The sequence below is a fragment of the Suncus etruscus genome, chromosome X (assembly GCF_024139225.1).
Source record: "Suncus etruscus isolate mSunEtr1 chromosome X, mSunEtr1.pri.cur, whole genome shotgun sequence".
In the NCBI taxonomy this organism is placed as follows: Eukaryota; Metazoa; Chordata; class Mammalia; order Eulipotyphla; family Soricidae; genus Suncus; species Suncus etruscus.
The window spans coordinates 96,134,761-96,153,552 of record NC_064868.1 but is presented as its reverse complement, the minus strand read 5'-3'; the positions used below and the strand labels follow the sequence as shown (position 1 = coordinate 96,153,552).

At 37.0% G+C, this 18,792-nt stretch overlaps 1 protein-coding gene and 1 pseudogene across 1 annotated transcript in view; one reads left to right on the top strand and one right to left on the bottom strand.

Moving 5' to 3' along the window:
• Positions 1 to 18,792, bottom strand: part of VAMP7 (vesicle associated membrane protein 7) — a 1,102,798-nt gene that overhangs the window by 808,798 nt on the left and 275,208 nt on the right. The gene's annotated exons all lie outside the window — the stretch shown is intronic.
• On the top strand, positions 4,423 to 4,541 carry LOC126000023 (uncharacterized; annotated as a pseudogene).

Here is an 18,792-nt window from a genome sequence, read left to right as displayed (position 1 = left end):
TTCTCAGTGTTAAGGGAAGTCTCTTTTGAGCAGTCGATGTCAGAGCAGCAGTAGGGTATTCTCTGGTAGAGGATTGCTTCCAGGTGATGTTATATACAAACTTGGATGTTTCTTGGATGGTTTCCCTGGTTCAGGGGTGAATGGAGAATGCCCATTCTTCTGAGGTCTGTGCCAGGTCATTATGTCAATATTCAGGGTGTAAGGTCCTGTTGCACTACAAGATTTGTGTGTTCTAATCTATTAGATAAAATCTTATTTGTATGTATAGTATTTTCCCATTTTAATGTGCCTATGCAAACCAGGAACAATGCCAAGTAACATTATTGGCGCATTTGGGGGCCATAAGAACAAGTCCTACAATCACCATGACATGGTTCAATCATAAGCATTAAACTGGGGGACTCTTTCACCAAAATTCCTTATTGAACAGCTCACAAAGAGAAGAAAAGATAAAGCGTGGTTAGAATTGTCACCGTATAAGAGAATATTTAGTAAGACTTATAGCTGTCAGAGAAAAAAACACATAAAATATTCAAAAGACATAAGTGTCATTTTATGTCTTTTGAAATAGTTGGGGTTGTTAGATCCAATGCACGGCTACGGTCTGTGATTAGGATCATGCAGTACTGAAGTTAAAAAGACTAATGTGGGTTACTGATGGTTGGGGGGAAGAGAGTTAAGGAGTAAAATGAGCTTTGTAGGGTGTAGATGTCAGCATGAATACTCATCTTAAGGTTGTGAAAATGACCCTAAAGAACAGAGAACCTGTACAACTAGAAACACTGAGTAATCGAGGAAATAACATTCGATATTTTATTCTTCCAGACAACTTACTTCTGGATACACTACTTGTGCATGTTGAACCCAAAGTGAAATCTTTTTGTTTTGTTTTGTTTTTTAAATAATATTTATTTTGGTGCCAGAGAGATAGCACAGCAGTGTTTGCCTTGCAAGCAGCTGACACAGGACCTAAGGTGGTTGGTTTGAGTCCCGGTGTCCCATATGGTTCCCCGTGCCTGCCAGGAGCTTTTTCTGAGCAGATAGCCAGGTGTAACCCCTGAGCACCGCCAAGTGTGGCCCCCAAAAATAATTTTTTTATTTTGACCACAGTGGATTACAAATCTTTCACAGTAATATTTTAGATACATAGTGACATTGAATCAGTGGCATTCTCACCAGCAATGTTGTCCTCCCTCCACCTCTGTTCCCAGCATGTATCCCATAACCCCCTCGTTTACCCCCCCTGGGTTGGTAGTGTAAGTGGTCCCCTCTGTCTAGCTTGTTGTAGATTGGGTATAGATTCTGTTGTCGTTGGCTTTGGATTTGGTGTTTAAGTCTGATCATTTTTTCAATTTCTACTCGATGTTCATACGACTGTTTGGTCTTGGTACCCTCCATTATTTCTCCCTCAATTTGTGAGGCAGAACAAGATGAGAACCCAAAGTGAAATCTAAAGAAGGGGAAGCTGTTGTAGGAAGAGGTTGAGGAATAAGAGGCATGGCTTGGGTAGAGAAAGAAGGGGTCCTAGACAATAATGTCTCAGAATTATTACTTCAAATTGATAATGATGGGGATATTTTTGTACAGGCTTTGTTTGTTCACGTCAGTTTTTAATAAAAGTTTGGGGTAAAAAGTTGGTAATATTTTCCATAGGCACAGCAAAAGTTGGAAAATCATAATAAAAAACCTTTTTTTGTCTAAAACCAAGGTATCCTTACCCACAAACCATCCTACCTTAGTGCCATCTGCTGGCTCCAGGCACAGTAATTTGTCTAATTCCCATAGTCTTTCTTCAAGGTTCCAGGAAAGGTTCTCCTCATACACAGTTTGAGCATAAGGAAACTTTGAGCCTCTCATCTTCTGTAGGAATGTCCTGTTAGAATGGGGTCTATCCCAACCCTCTTCAAGGTTGGGATAGACTCTGGTTTCCAGAACTTTTATAGATATAGAGTGGAGAGGCAAGACTGTCCCTAGTAGGTGCAGATCCAGGGTCTGTACTGGTAGATGGAGGATTCCTAGAGTAGGTGCACAGAACTGTGCTGGTCCCAAGGTTCAGGGGTAAATGACTGATGTCAAAGTCAAGTCACCAAGGCAAATGTTCAGAGTGGAATGTCCCCTATAGTAAGAAATTATTGTTTTCATCCCTAATAAATAACAAATTCTCTTAGTTTCTAATATTTTCCAATTTTAATGTGCCTATGCAAAAGAAACATTGCCATAAGATACTATTGCAGCATATGGGGAAGATTATAAATCAACAAATCCTATCCTGATTCTATCAAAAGCACAAAAAGACTTCCTGGGTACTACCTCTACTGTTTTTTTTTAAGAATTTCTACTAGAATATCTAAATAAAAGGGAAATCATACCATAGAGCATATACACGTTAAATTAAAACACTTAAGAAGTGTACAAAGAGGATATACATATACCCTAAGTCTTTTGAGATAGTCTGAGGATGGTAGATAAATTCCAGATTCCAAATACAGTCCACAATGCAGTCTGTGGAGGCTGGAAATATGGCTCACAGCATTCACAGTTCAGGAAATGTCCTAGATTCAAAGATTTCTCAATATCTGAAACCAGTTGTGAAAAATAGTCTATGGTAAACTGAAGTAGTAGAAATTGACCACCGAGAACACATTAGCAACAGTGGTGTGCCTGCCTTCTCTTTGAAGATGACTTATAGTTCAAAGACTCAAGCAGCAGCAGCCAGAGTGATGACAAAGAGCAGGAGACCTTCATGTAGAATAAACCACGAAGAGGATCATGAGCAGTTCACATTCCAATGGTACAATGGTGCTGCCTGAGTCCTGGTTTCCATGCAGTGGGTGGTCTGCAGCAAGTTCATTTGGGTTGATTTATATAGATCCTACAAACATATTCTGGAGCAGTACCATAAGAACCAGCATGACCACTGTGCAGTGGTGGCATCATCTTCTTCCTGGGAAAAAGAAATGGTAATATACAAGAAGCAAAGGCTAAATACAACATAAACAGACATTACTTATAATACAAACATTAAACATAGAGATGACTACCTCACACACACTCACTCACAGACGAACAAAATGATCAATCCATAGAAAAATTGACCCAAGTAGAATGGGACAAAGTACCAATCTATAGAAAAATTGACCCAAGTAGAATGGGACAAAGTACTTCAAAATATAAAGCTGGCATGTCAGGTGAAAAGGATTTCTACTTCCTTGGAGTAACCAATATAGATGGAGGGGAACTTTGCTGAAAAAAGGTTTAATGGTTTAGATTACGCAAAGAACAATCCTAAAACCATCACAATACTTAAGACTAGAATACTAAGCGATATGATGATGAGCACTGTAAAAAGAGTCTATGACATTCAGATGCCTTATATAATGATTTCTCTGTAGAGGGATATTAGGAGATACAGGTAGATAAAAATCAAATGAAAAGTGAATGATTTAAAATATTTGTTAAGTCATCACAATGAGCACTGTATTAGGAGACCAACAGAAAATATCACTGTACTGTGAAACTAGGGTATCCAAACTATATCTCTATGGATCATTATTAACAGAAGCATTAAGATTATTATAAGTATACTAGAATAGAAATTAAGGCACTGAAACATTCTAATAATGAGCACTATAGTGGGAGTCCACATCCTGCAGCTGTTTTTCTGTTGGTAAAAATGTCAAACTTTAGAACATTATTATAGACATCTTTAAAGACCATCCAGTTAAACATCCTCTAATTTAAACAGCTATATTCATAACAGCAAGTTTCTTTGAGATATAAAAAGAATATGGGCTGTTGTAGATTTTACAGACAAGTTAACTATTTCTCAAATTGCGTGATCGTCAAATTTAAACCACCGTTTTCTTGCTGTATTTTTACAATAAGCTGTGCAATGACACTTTTTTCAATTCACCATAATGGTTTAAAACAAAGAATAATTTGTACTCTTCTTGTTTGTTGTTAGATTCCACAGTGTACTGTGATAGATCAAGATTTTCTAAAGGAAAGACTGCATAGGTCTGTAGTTTCTTCATTTTCTTGCTATCATAGAAGAAACGTTTTAAATGTATTAAGAGCACAGGTGATAGTCTCCAAACTTCTACCCTTTTTTTAAGGAATCCTGCTGTGTGTTACAGTGACTGCAATGAACCTTATTATTGTCTTTTAGTTCTTTAAAAAACACTCTAAGGCAATCTTGCAACATGCATTTATCTGTAGATGTCAAAGGCAAGGATAAGTAAAGATCTCTGATGTGTTAGATTTCTGGTGACAGATGAGGCATTAAAATATAGATTTAAGCTGGCCTTGGAAAAGTGTAAATAATAGACTCATTAAACTGCTTGTCTCTATTTTACTCTATCTACACTGTATATCAGCTTTGATCAAGTCCTGATGAAGACCCTTCATCAAGAATAAAAGTAAGTCTGTGGCCAGACCACCCTGAATGTGCCCTATCTAGTCTGATCTTGGAAGCTAAGCAGGGTCGGGCCTGGTTAGTACTTGGATGGGAGACTGCCTGGGAATATTGGGTGCTGTAGGCTTAAGAAAAAAAGAGAAAAAAAGAATAAAAGTAATTCGTGTGGATCCTGTTGACTGTCTCTTTCAAACTGATTATATCCTTCCAATGGTCGTCTTAAAGTCTTTTGGGTTGATATACCTGTGCTGTCCTTCTCATAAAGCTTTTATAAGCTTAAAAAACTTTTCTTCCACGTTGACATTGTGTCCCAACAAATTTGACCTGTTAATGTATTTCTTATAATGATTCAAGTAAAAGTAATCAGTAAAAATGGGAATATTATACAAGCATTTTAGTACTGAATTTATGCAACAAGTGTTTCCTATGTTATGAAGTCCTGTGAGAGCAGGACCAGTTCCCTTATTTATAGCATCAAAATTCTGGAACTGGTCATTTTCACTACCAACAGTCTCTGCAGCATAGTGTGGTATCAACTTATTATTTCAATCACCTGTTGAGGTCACAGTTTGTTTTCTACCCACATTTTTTTAATAATCTGTGTTGTTTCTGAGGGACAGTTTATACTCTTGTTATGCATTTGTGTCTGAGATTGTTTATTTGTGAGAAACCTGCTTCTGACAAGGTGTAGAGGGTCCAAATTTCTTGACAGGGTTGCCGTTTGTAGAAAAATAATCATATCGTTTTCTTTGAATTAGATTACCAGCAATCCATTTATTATCCATTTTTACCCAAATAGGTGAATCAATTATTTTTTACACCTGAATATTTGTTTAAAGTGTTTTTCTGCAGCTGGATAATATTATCCTTGGGGATAATTTAAGAAGTTTAGTAAAAATAATGTTAAGGACAAAATGCCTGTGTGTGGCATGCCTCTTTTTCTATACTTTAGTAATTGAGTTTTTAGAGTTCTGTATGCTCTTTCAACTATGGTTTGTCCTTGTAGATTATATGGGATGCCAGGTATATGTTTTATTTGCCATTCCTTACAAAATGATTGAAAAGTTTTACTGATGTAGGCTGAACCATTGTCTGTATTTATGGTTTGGGGAATATCCATAACAGAAAAGCACTGACACATGAAGGTGAAAACTGCTTTAGTTCATTCTGAAGTCAATGGAACTCCCCATATAAAATGAGAATATTTATCTACCACCACATGAAGATAGGGGGTTTTTTGGTGGGGGGAGTCAACAGGTGTAATATCCATTTGCCATAATTCATTAGTCTGTAATCCTCGAGGGTTGGCCCCAGATACACGTGTTCTTTTATTCGAAGGTGCACAAATGGTACAACTATTTTTCTGGCTTGCTTCCATGGAATATAACACTTAACATGCAAACGACAGGTACTTTAATGAAGCACTGCATGTTCTTCTGCAGATAATTTAAATATTGGCATGCCAAAAGAATAGCAGTTTCATTCCTTAAGCCTCCGATCTTGGTAGGCCAGAGTGGTCTCTTATGTGAGTCATAATTATTGGCTCAGAACGTTTTTTGCAGAAGGGCTTGTGATTGTTACAGGAAATATTGTACTATTTGGTTATAAGTATTTAAAGAGGCAGTTGTTATGTCTGGGAACAAACCTATGTAAGGTAAATCGCTTACTACATTGTACGGCTATGAAACATGTGATAATAAATAATTTGAAGCAGCAAGTTCTACTTGTTGAGCAGACTTGTAATTAATATACAATGTTGTGGTTAGAGAAGCACCAGTAATACCATCTTTTCCTGATGATGACACATCAATGTAAAACACTGGAGTATCAGGTATAGAAGAGGAGTGGCTAATAGATGAAGACACAAAATGTGTCCGCTTAAAGAAGTTCCAGGCCATTCCAGCAGGATAATGGAAGAAAACGTCTTCTGAAAAGTCACATAGTGCTTATTAAAGGGGCTTACTGAGAGGTAATATACATTCTATTTCCTTTTTGGAATTGGCAGGACTATTAGTTCAGGGTCAAAACCTAACAAGGAAATTGTTCTGAGCCTTGCCTTGATGATAAGTGTAGATATCAAGTCCAAATAAAGCACAAACGTGTGAGGTTGCTTGTTGTGTAAGTAAACCATTCTAGAGGCTCAGACAGCTGAGCAATAGCACCTATAGGGGAATGAAAGGTTGTAAAAATTAAAAGCCACACCCTCTCTCCAGATATAAACCTGGAAAGATAGGACTTTTGGAGCCGGTCCACGAAAAAAATCTAATTCCTGTTGAGCCTTTTGTGTTAAATACCTGGGGCTATTTAAATCCGGACTTCCTTTTAAAGTACTAAATACATTGTCAGTTCTGAGTTTGGAATTCCAAGGGAAGAGTGGATCCAATTTATATCACCTAAGAATTTTTGAAAATCATTAAGAGTCCTTAGATTTTTCTAATAAACAGAAATCTTTAGGACACACTTAAGTACACTCTAATACAAAGCCCAAGTATTGAAATGGAGGTAAAGTCTGGATTTTTCGTGGCTATTGTTAAACCAGCACCCTGCAAGCAGCTAATGACAAATTCATGAACACATCAAAATTCTTGTGAGCCTGAGCTTAAGATGTCACCATGTAATGCATCAAATATACCTGGGGAAACTTTTTACGAAATGAACGTAAAACCACATCAACAAAATATTGACACATGGTGGGTGAATTTGCCATTCCCTGAGGCAAAACCATCCATTGAAATTACTGCCTAGGGGCTGGCTTTGTTATTAAGAGAAGAAAAGGAAAAGGAAAATCTCTTTTGGATGTATAGAAATATTATAAAAACAATCTTTTAAGTCAATTACTATCAAAGGCCAGTCTCTAAGATAGATTACAGGTGAAGGTAAGCCATTCTGCATCTTACCCATTGAAACCATCTGAGAATTTACAGACCTCAGATTATTTAAAAGTCTTCAGCTATCTGATAGTTTCATAATAATAAATATTGGATAATTCCAATTAGAAGCAAGAGATTTCAATGTGTCCCAGCTTCAACTATTCATCGACTAACCTTCTAAGCACCTCTAATTTTGTGCTGTTAATGGGCCACTGGGGAATCCAGATTGTAACATTGGATTTCAATTTAATGGGAATGGGTTCTGAGCACTTTAACCCAGTGGCCCCAATCAAAAAAGTGAAACTTCTAAAATAACATGCTGTGAGGTGTTTTTGAGAGGGATGTGATATTCTGCTTCCCACTGCTTATGCAAATCATGTCCCCATAGGTTCAAAGAAACCGGAACTAGATAAGGCATGAATATTGCCTCTTGATCTTCCTGTCCTGTGCACTTCAAATACCTAACACTCTAGCAAACAGAATTTTGAAGCATGACCCCCTCCTATACCTTCCAAACTGTATTGAATATTTTGTAGAACCAAATTTCAGGGTCAATCTCTTAAAGAAATCACAGACATTTCTGCTCCCAAATCAAACACACCTTCAAATTTTCTGCCTTGAATTTCAAGAGTTAACATTGGATTATCCTCTTTAAGTTTAGCAGTGAAAGCTATCAATCCAGAAGCCTCAGTGTTAGTACTCCTGAAGCCTTCTTCCCTGATGAGTTCTGATTTTCCAGAAAAAAAATAAGGAAGTAATTAAAATTGAGCTATATTTTTAGCTTTCTTTTTTTTCAAGGTCAAAAAGTATCTATATTTATTTTTTCTGAAAATTATATTATTAACATATAATTATAATATTCTTTATAAAATATTAAATTAATTTTATTTTTTTTTTATTTAAACACCTTGATTACATACATGATTGTGTTTGGGTTTCAGTCATGTAAAGAACACCACCCATCACCAGTGCAACATTCCTATCACCAATGTCCCAAGTCTCCCTCAAAGGTCCAGAAGGTGGGTACTGAAACAATAACTATTATTTCCCCTACATGATCAGAATCTATGATCCCCAGGTTAATTACTATTCCTTTGAATGTTAAACTGCTTCTTTCTAGAATCATCCCCATAGTTCCTTGAGAGAGTCCTGTTATGTCGTATTTAATCATATAAAGGCATTGAGCTGGAATGATGGTCAAGACCTCCAGGCAAATAATATCTAAACTGCAGCTTCCTGAACTTTCAGGCTTTAATGAGCTTAAACTGTGGAGTTATCTTGGTTTGGGCAGGGAAGCTGAATTATTGATGATAAGGTTCACTCATTTTGAGGAGCCAGGAAATGGCACCCAACCCAGTTTCCTGAGACAGGTTAATTAAATCTTGGACCCAAGTGGTTGGGTCTTTGAGAGGGTATAAAAAGAGGTACTGACCTACATTTTCCCCTATATGCCCCATTTTGCCACACTTGAAAGCATATGACCTGACCTCGAGAGATTGGCTTTGAACCCCTCTCCCCGGTTTCTGGGAAGACTGTTAGGTACTGAATGACAGTCTTTTGCCCAATGAAATCTCTTGTCACACCACAGGCAAGGAGTAGGTGGTGTCTTTGGGTGAAAGTCATTGTTCTAATTTCTCGGAGTTTGCCTCTGAACATCATATATTGGTAAAGATGCAGCAGGAGGGTCATTGTAAGCCTAGTATTTCTACAAACAAGTAGAAATCCCATAACAACTTTTCTCCCTAATTGGGTGTAAGATAGCCTGATAATATTCATTGGCATGTCAAAGGCTAAGGTTTTTGTCAAAACATTTCGAATTTCTATATTTTCAATTTGCCTTTTAATTGCCTCTGTCAATTTTTCCACAAATTCTGCATATGGCTCCATAACTCCCTGAATAATCTTTGTATAACTACTGTTGAACTTGGTATCTGAGTCAATATTTTCCCAAGCAATGAATGCAAGTTCCCTGACAAACTTTAAAACTATATGGGGTAGTCTTGCCTGCCAATTTATGTCTGTGTAATGTCCGTCCTCTACCAGCATTTCATAAGCTAATGTGGCTCCTGCAACCCTCCTTCCAGAGTAATATAGACTATTAATTTTACTCTTAGAATTTTCAATCAAACACATCTTCCATTGTAAATATTGAGAAGCACTCAAACAGGTCTTTGTTACTGTGTTAAATTCCTGTTAGGTCCAACACTAACCATCACTCCAGGTACCAAGTTATTCAATACAAAGCGGGGAAAGAGGACCACAATATGAGCATGCTTTCTTAAAGTTACTGATGTAAATCATATTCAAACCTTCATATTCTATAATCTGCTCATTTTCCTGATGGGGAGAATTCATTTCTGATACTGCATTATTACTAATTTCCCTAAGAACTATCTCTTGTGGAGGAGGTGAGTTCATTCTACTCTCTCTAAAAGGCTGAGGAGGAGGGTGGGTAGATGATAATTCTATAGATCTGCCTTCTAACGGGGCCATTTCAACATCATTAGATTCACTTTGTAAGCATTGTCTACAATAGAAATCTCTAGAGGCTCTACTGGTCTATTGTAATTAGGGGCAGCAGAACACAAAACTCAGGATTTCTTGATTGCTTGATTTCTATCATTGTCACCATAGGGAATGCCTTCTTAATATTTGGGTTCACTGGCCTTTCAGAATTATTAGAAGCTGATTCAGAAACTTTCAAAGCAAGGTTATCAGTCTGTGCCTCAGCAAATTTTAAGGCAAGGCTAGAGAATTCAGTAAGAGTCTTTTGATTCTCACTAGAAAATTCAGTCCAAATTCTTTGATTCTCAGTAGAGAATTCAGTGTGAATCCTTTGATTATCAGTCTGAATTTTTATATTCTCGTGATACATATAAAATGAAAGAATAAGGAAAGCTATCATTAATGCAATTAGCATGAACATAAGCCAGGGTCCTTCAACCAAAGCCCAAGCAAACGGCATCATGTTAAAACAGAGTTGTAAGCTTAAAAAGCCAAAAAAGGTGAAATCCACCTGGGAAAAAACGAAACAATCATCTCAACACTCCTCAGCAGAATCCAAGTCCCGGTTTGATTTCAGGTCTGAGTCCTGATGCCATCTATTAGTGGAGCCCATCAATCCAAAATGACAGTCTGGTGAGATGAAGGTCTGGAAGCAAACATCAATGCAGGGAATAATTAATGTAGTGAAGAGGTACAAGAAAGGGTTCAGGAAATCCAGTGCTCAAGCGAGGAATTCAACCATCCAAGCTTTCTGTTTCTATGATAAAATACAGCTCAATGGAAGACTGAAGAATGAGCCTCTGCCTTCCTCATACCACTGCTTTTATCTCCCTAGGGTGGGAGAATACCAAATAGGGAATAATCCAATATACCACCACCAGATCATACCCTAGGGTGGGAGAAAAATATCAAGTAGGGAATAATCCAATATACCATCACCAGATCACACCCTACGGTGGAGTTCAAATATAGATTATGGTAGGATCAGTAACCCAACACACTTTTCTTTTTATCTGTTTAGAGTTTGAGGATTTTTTTCATCTAGTAGTTTGTTTTAATGTTATTTTCCAGCTGCATCTGTTGTATGGAGTTATGCATCACCTTCCAGCTCCCTGTTTCTGTCTTCAGTAGCTGTAATTCTATTGGTGAGTCTTTCCAGTGAGGTTTTTATTTTGACTAACACTTTTTTTTAACCTGATCTTTCGGTTTCGAATTGTCTTATTTCTACTTTCACGTACTCTTGATTTTTGTTGTTCATTCAGTTCATACCATGGAATCTTTGAGTTCCTTGAACATTTTTCAAATTTCTCTTTAAAGTCTTTCTCAGTAAGGCTATGTGTGTATCCATTACTTGTTGGGTCTTCATATTCATCATCTTCATTTTCTAAGCATGGTGATGTTCTGCAATGCTTTCCCATAATGTCATTTGCAGTGTGGCTTTTTCTACACATTGTGCTGTTGTACATTGATTAGGGGATAAGTACAGCTGCAGAGTTTTTGCATCTCAGCTTAACATTGTCATTTGGTAAAGGGAACACCTTCCCCTCTGTTTCTCAGGTTTTCTGCCAGCCTCGGTCTGAACTGAGTTTCCTGCTGCTTTTATATCTCTGGGTGGGTGATGCCTATCTTCCCTCAGCCCGCTACCATGATTTCTGTTCCATTCATCTGTTCTTTGACACTTGGGTTGTTTCCAGATTCTGAATATTGTGAGTGCTATATCAAATTTTCTTAATTTAATATAGGAGTGCAGAAGCCTTTTAGTGTTCTATTTTTTGGCACCTATTATATATTCCCAGGAGAGGTATTACTGGGTCAATTTCTAGTATTTTGAGGAAAGTTTATATTTTTCCCAAAAAAGCTGGACTCATCTACATATCCACAGTAGAGAATGAGAGTCCTTTTTCCACAAATCTTTGCCAGCACTCTTTATTCTTATTCTTGTTGATGTGTTCCAGTTTCTGCAGTGTAATATATCGCATTGTTCTTCTGATTTACAACTACCTAATAATGATATGGAGCATTTTGCACGTGCTCTTTGCCCATCTTAATTTCTTCTTTGAGGAAAATTATATTCAACTTTACACCCCATTTTTGATGGTGTTGGATGTTTATTATGTTAAATTTTTCTAGTGCTGTATACATCTTAGATGTTAATCCTTTATTAGATAGATATTGGGTGAATAATTTCTCCCATTACATGTGTGGTCATCATTTCTTATGAGGTACAAATTTACTTAATTTAATGTAATCCCATTTGTTTATCTTTGTTCCCAATTGATTTTAGTCAGTGGCGTTTCATTTTAAAGATACCTTTAGCTTTCATGTCATGAAAAGATCTTCCTAAATGCTCTATGTGCTTTATGGTTTCAGGTCAGAGACAAAGGTCTTTAATTTATTTTGATTTATCCTTACTGCATGGTATTAGAGCAGACTGAGTTTATTTTATTGCACATAGTCAACCAGTCTTCCCAGCAGCACTTGTTGAAGAGGCTTTCCTTGTTCCACTTAATAATCCTTGTCCCTTTATAAAAATTAACATATACCTGGATATCTGTCTTAGGATATTCCATTTTAGTCCACTTATCTGAGAGTCTGTCTTTGTTCTAATACTGTGCTATATTAATTACTATTGCTTTGTAGAAGAGTTTAAAGTTGGGAAAACTGATACCTCCCATCTATTATCCCACAAAGATTGCTTTTGCTATTTCTGTTTCTTTTTCCAATGAATTACAGGAGAGTTTGATCTATTTCTTTGACAAACATAATAGAAATCCTTATAGGAAATGCATTGAATCTATACAATGCTTTGTTGAGTATTTCCTGGCCATTTTAATGTAATTTTTCTCATTCCATAACACCACAGAGACTGGCACACATCACAAAAAATGAGAACAAGAAGTACTGGTGGCGATGTGGTGAGAAAGAAACTCTTATTCACTGCTTGTGGGAACGTCATCTAGTTCAGCCTTTATGAAAAGCTATATGGAAATTCCTCCAAAAACTGGAAATCAAGCTCCCATACGATCCAGCTATACCACTCCTAAGAATATATCCTAGGAACACAAAAATACAATACAAAAATCCCTTCTTTACACCTATATTCATTGCAGTACTGTTTACCATAGCAAGACTCTGGAAACAACCAAGATGCCCTTCAACAGATGAATGGCTAAAGAAACTGTGGTACATATACACAATGGAGTATTATGCAGCTGTCAGGAGAGATGAAGTCATGAAATTTTCCTATACATGGATGTACATGAAATCTATTATGCTGAGTGAAATAAGTCTCAGAGAGAGAAAGACACAGAATGGTCTCACTCATCTATGGGTTTTAAGAAAAATGAAAGATATTCTTGCAATAATGCTCAGAGACAAAAGAGAGGAGAAGGACATTCACTTCATGAACCTCACCACAAAGAGTGATGAGTTTAGTTAGAGAAATAACTACATTGTGAACTATCCTAACAATGAGAATGTATGAGGGAAATAAAAAGCCTGTCTAGAGTACAATTGGGGGTGGGGTGGGGAGGAGGGAGATTTGGGATATTGGTGATGGGAATGTTGCACTGATGATGATGGGGGGGTGTTCTCTTACATGACTGAAACCCAACCACAATTATGTTTGTAATCAAGGTGTTTAAATAAAATGTTATTAAAAAATCCTAATTATCGGGCCAGACAAAGAGCATGGAGGTAGGGTGCTTGCCTTGCAAGCAGAAGGTCAGTGATTGGAATCCCAGCATCCCATGTGGTCCCCCGAGCCTGCCAGGAGCGATTTCTGAGCATAGAGCCAGGAGTAACCCCTGAGCGCTGCTGGGTGTGACCCCAATTAAAACAACCTCCCAAAAAGAAAGAAAATTTAATTATCTACTAAAAATCTTCTAGAATAAATAGATTTTTGGGGGGTCACAAACATCCAAAAACCCATCCATCTGCATGTAAGGCAAATGCCCTACCTCCATGCTATCTCTCTGGCCCTAAAATTAATAGATTTTCATAGCAAGGTGGCAGCTACAAAATTAACACACAAAACTCTATGGCCTTCTACTATATAAACAATGATAGAGAAGAAATAAAGCATAAAAATAAATATTAAATAAATAAATAAAACAAAAACATAAAACATCCAATTCACAATAGTTACCACAGAAACAAAATATCTTGAAATCAAATTAACTAAAGAGATAAAGTTTCTATTCAAAGAAAACTACAAAACACTGTTTTATTAAATAAAAGAGACAGAAGAAAATGAAGATATATACACTGTTCATATAAAGATTAACATCATTAAAATGGCAATGATCCCCAAATTATTGTATGATTTAATTTAATCTCTCTGATAGTATATACGTCATTCTTCAAAGAAATGGGAAAAAGCACTCCTGAGATTCATTTTAAAAATTATTGCTCACAAATAGCTAAATCAACCCTGAGACAATAAGAAGTGAGGCATCACTTTTCCCATCTTTAAATGTTATTACAAAGCAATAAATAGTAATTCAAACAGAAGAGCACCACAATAACGGCATATCCTGAAATCAACAGAATAGACTTGAGTACACAGAGAATGACCTCCAGCCATATAATCTATTTATTTTTTATAAAAGGGCAAGAAACATAAAATCGAGCAAGGAAAGCCTCTTCAACAATGGTGCTGAGAGAACTAGTCAGCCACATAAAAAATATATAAATAAACTGGCTTTTCTCTGTGAGGCAGCCAAGAAGATGATAGCAAACATAATCTCTTCAGGGCCCAACACCCGGTGAACTATCTCCGCCCAATAAAGGTGGAGCCAGAGAAGCATGGGCACTCCACTTTGCTTCATGGCAGCGTGCATCTTCTAGCCCATGAACCCCACCACAACTCGTAGTAAAAATAAGTGTGGCAATAAGGAAACAATGCAAGATAACACCATGCATAGAGAATAAAGATGGCAGTTCTGATGACCTGAAAAGTATCAACCAGCTAGTTATCTTCTCAGATAAGGTGTTCTGAGAAGAAATATGGAGGATGCTCATAAAATTCAAAGAAGGCATATGTTGAGTTGAACAGACCACAAAGATAGGAATCAAAAAAATTTAATCTGAAACAGCAGAAAATCTGAAAATCTCGGTAGATGAAATGAAAACCTCAATGGAAAGCCTCTTGTATAGAGTAATAGCATCTGAGGACAGAATCAGTGAGCTGGGAGATGAGATGCAGAACAACTCCATACAGCAGAAGAGATTGGAAAAGAACCTTAAAGATCAAACAATGGAAAAACTACTCAGAGTGTGAACTGATGAAACTAGAAGTCTTTGATAAACTCAACAGAAACAACGTAAGAATTATTGGGATCCCAGAGACCCAGAACGAGAATAATAAGAGGCATTGGAGGAAGAGTGAGAAGAGAAAGAGGAAGAGAAAGAAGAGGAAGAAGGGGAAGATGGAGGAGGAGAAGGAGAAGAGGAAGAGAAAGAAGAGGGAAAAGAAGGAGAAGAGGAAGAGAAAGAAGAGGGAAAAGAAGAAAGGAGGAGGAGAGAAAAGATCAAAGACAAAGAGGAGGAGGCTAGGGATGTGGTTCAATTTGTAGAGCAGATGACTTATAGGTGTCAATGTCTAGATTTGAACCCAGACGATCTCGTGTTCATGCTCTAATATTCTCACAATTTTTTATGAATTTGTGCATATATGTATGTATAAAATATGTAATATTTATTTGTGTAAACAATAAATAATAAAATAAAGACCTTTCAGAGTCAGTGAGGTATGTGTTGTAGATCAGTGATAGATTGTGCTTCACGAGTGTGAAACCCTGGATTCAATCCTCAGGACCAGCCCCAGAATGGTCTCAGACTGAGCAGAACTCTCCAAAGATAAAGCAGATGTGTCATGTGGATTGAGAATGAGTTGCCGAAGTGGAGCTCCTGGGACAAGAGCAATAACTAAATAAGAATGTTGGATGTTTTAATTTCATGTAATAAGTATCAATGTATACTTCTGAGAAATAAAAAAATGCCTGACATGACTGTGTTATGAACAAGTTGGTAAAAAAAATAAACTGAAATTTTATTTTAAGACCTTGCACAAATGTCAAATCAAAATTAATTTAGACCTTCATATCATATCCGATACTCTAAAGTATATAGAGGGAAACTTAGGCAAAACACAGAATTTAACAAGAAAAAATATAACCCCATATAAATGGGGAGAAGAAATGAACAGACATTTCCTCGAGATGAAATACAGATGGCTAAAAGACACATGAAAAAATGCTTCACATTATCAGGGAAATGCAAATCAGAACAACAATAAAGTATTTCTCAGGCTACAGGGACACATACAAAAGAAAGAACAATTAATTAGCATTGTCATGGATGTGGGGAGAAAGGAACTCTCATTTACTGCTGCTTCAGAATGCCATCTAGTCCAGCCTTTCTGGAAAAAAATATGAAGATTCCTCAAAACACTGGAAATTGAGCTCCCATATGATCCAGCAGTATCATTCCAAGGGATATATCCTAGGAACACAAAAACACATCAGCACTATTTCCAATCGCCAAAATCTGAAAACAAACTAGGTGCCTGACTATAGATTAGTGGCTAAAGAAACCATGGTGCATCTACATAATGGAATATTACACAGCTGTTAGAACTGAAGTCATGAGACTTGCCTATATATTGATGGACATGGATACTATTATACTGAGTAAAATCAATTAGAAAGAGAGGGACAGACATAGAATAGTCTCACTCATCCGTGGTATATAAGAAAAATAAAAGACAATATGGCAGTAATGCCCAGAGACAATAGTGATGAGGGCCAGAAGGACCAGCCCTTGATAAGAAGTTTACCACAAAATGTGCTGAGTACAGTTAGAGCACTAACTGCACTGACAACTACTATAACAATGATAGCGAGGAAAAGAAGTAGAATGCCTGTTCTGAAGATAGTCATGGGGTGGGAGCAGGGGGAAATGGGAACACTGGTGGCAAGAAAGATACACTGTTATAGGATGGTGTATATTATGTGACTGAAATCCAACTATGAACATTTCTGTAACCATGTTGCTTAAATAAAAAATTATTAAAAATGGAATACCAAAATATATTGAAGGAACGCCGGTTCCCTAATTAGAAAGAACTTCCTTCCCACTTTGCTCTTCAGATTTATCTCTGCCAATCAGTCATGTACATGTTTGCTCTAACTTAATTATTATTTAGCACTTATTTCTCAATGGCTTGTTGCTACTGGTAAAAACTTTGGCACACAAAAAAAGAACATTTGGAATACAATATGAATAAGCATTTTGAATAGAGATGTAATTTCAGTCCAGCTACTTGTATACAGTGATATAGAGCTGTATTTTCAGTTTCAGTTATGAAAACTCAGGGAAAGCAAACAAATTTCAGAAAACAAGTAGCATAAAAAGCAGATGTTAAGGAGATATATTCTTCAACTGGAAGATCAAAGATCTAAATAGATTCAAGGAGCTAAATTACTCAGGCACTTTATAGAAAGGGAAACACGGAGACCCAGAATAATGGAACTGGGAGCTATCAACATGGAAGGAGGGGCTGAAGACAGAGGAACATTAAAATAGGATGGAACCCTATGGAATATATAAAGACCAGAGTTTCAGTGGGATGGCTCCCAGGGAGATAGTGAAGGCAAATATGTAAATGTATGACTGGAAGGGACTCCACTAACAGCTCCAGAAGAGGACAGGAACTAAAAGTTAAAGGGCCAGGTCTCTCTTCCTATGTCCCTTTTCCCATTTAGCTCACTACCAAGCATCACCATCTGGGTTTGCTTGACATTGAAATTAATTTTCCACTCTTTTTATCTTAGAGACCATTGGGATCTGCCTGGAACTGGCACCTTGACAGCACACAGCACATGTGCTTCCTGATTTCCAGCTTCCCATAACAACAAATCTGGATGATCTACCTCCTGACTCCCACCTGAAGAGAATTTCAGTGTCTCCAGAGGAAGGAGGAGGAAGCTTCAACCTTCTGGAGATTGAAGGGGAGGGACTCTGTAAAGAGGATAGGTGTTCCAAATCAAGCAGATGTGTGCAATAAACTCCCCCAAAAGATGGCTCTCCTGAGATTGCTCTTGATGCCAGCTGGCCATTGGTCCTGTCTTAAGCTGAAAGTTAAGGATCTGTGCCTCTAGGGAACATCAGGTTTAGAAAGAAGGCACTTTTCCCACCTATATATAAAGACCTAGAGAAGTCACTTGTTAGTTCATAATGTGGAACCATTCCCAGGTAAATGTTTGTATATTGGGGCGAGGAGTATTTAAGTGCTATAATACACAGGTTTATAGATGTATGTCTTTTGTGGATTTCATTGCATGATATTTCTAACTAAAGGTACTATAAAAATAAAATTGCTTTCTAAAGAGATGTATTATGAACTGCTTTAATGGAAGTGTCCTGATTCCTACAACATTGAAAATGCTTTACAAACTATGTAATGCAACCCTATAAAATTTAAGGGACTTCCTTAAAGAAATTAGAGAAGTGCTACTAAAAATTTTATGTTATAACATTTTTCTATGGCTAAATCTTTTTGGAACTTAAAAGATGAATGACATTGCACTCTCTGACATTAAACTGTGTTACAAAGCTATCATTATCAAAACTGTGTGTTGCTGAGTTAAATGTAAACTCTTAGAAATGAGAGTTCAGTAATATATTCTCAGATATATAGACAGTTATTCTATGACAAAGGAGCTAAGTACATAAAGTGGAGCAAAGACAGTCTTCAACAAGTGGGCAACAGTGCTGAAAAAATGAGTAGCCATATGCTTAAAAAGGACAGAAATTGGAATCTATATCTTACACTATACACAAACATTAATCCAAAGTGAATCAATGACTTTGAGAATAGACCAAAATCCATAAAATAAGGAAACCATAGAAAAAGTTCTCCAAGCTTTGGATCTCAGGGATGTCATTAAAGATTTGACTATTGGCAAAGCCAAGAGAAGCAAACATAAACAAGTGGGACAG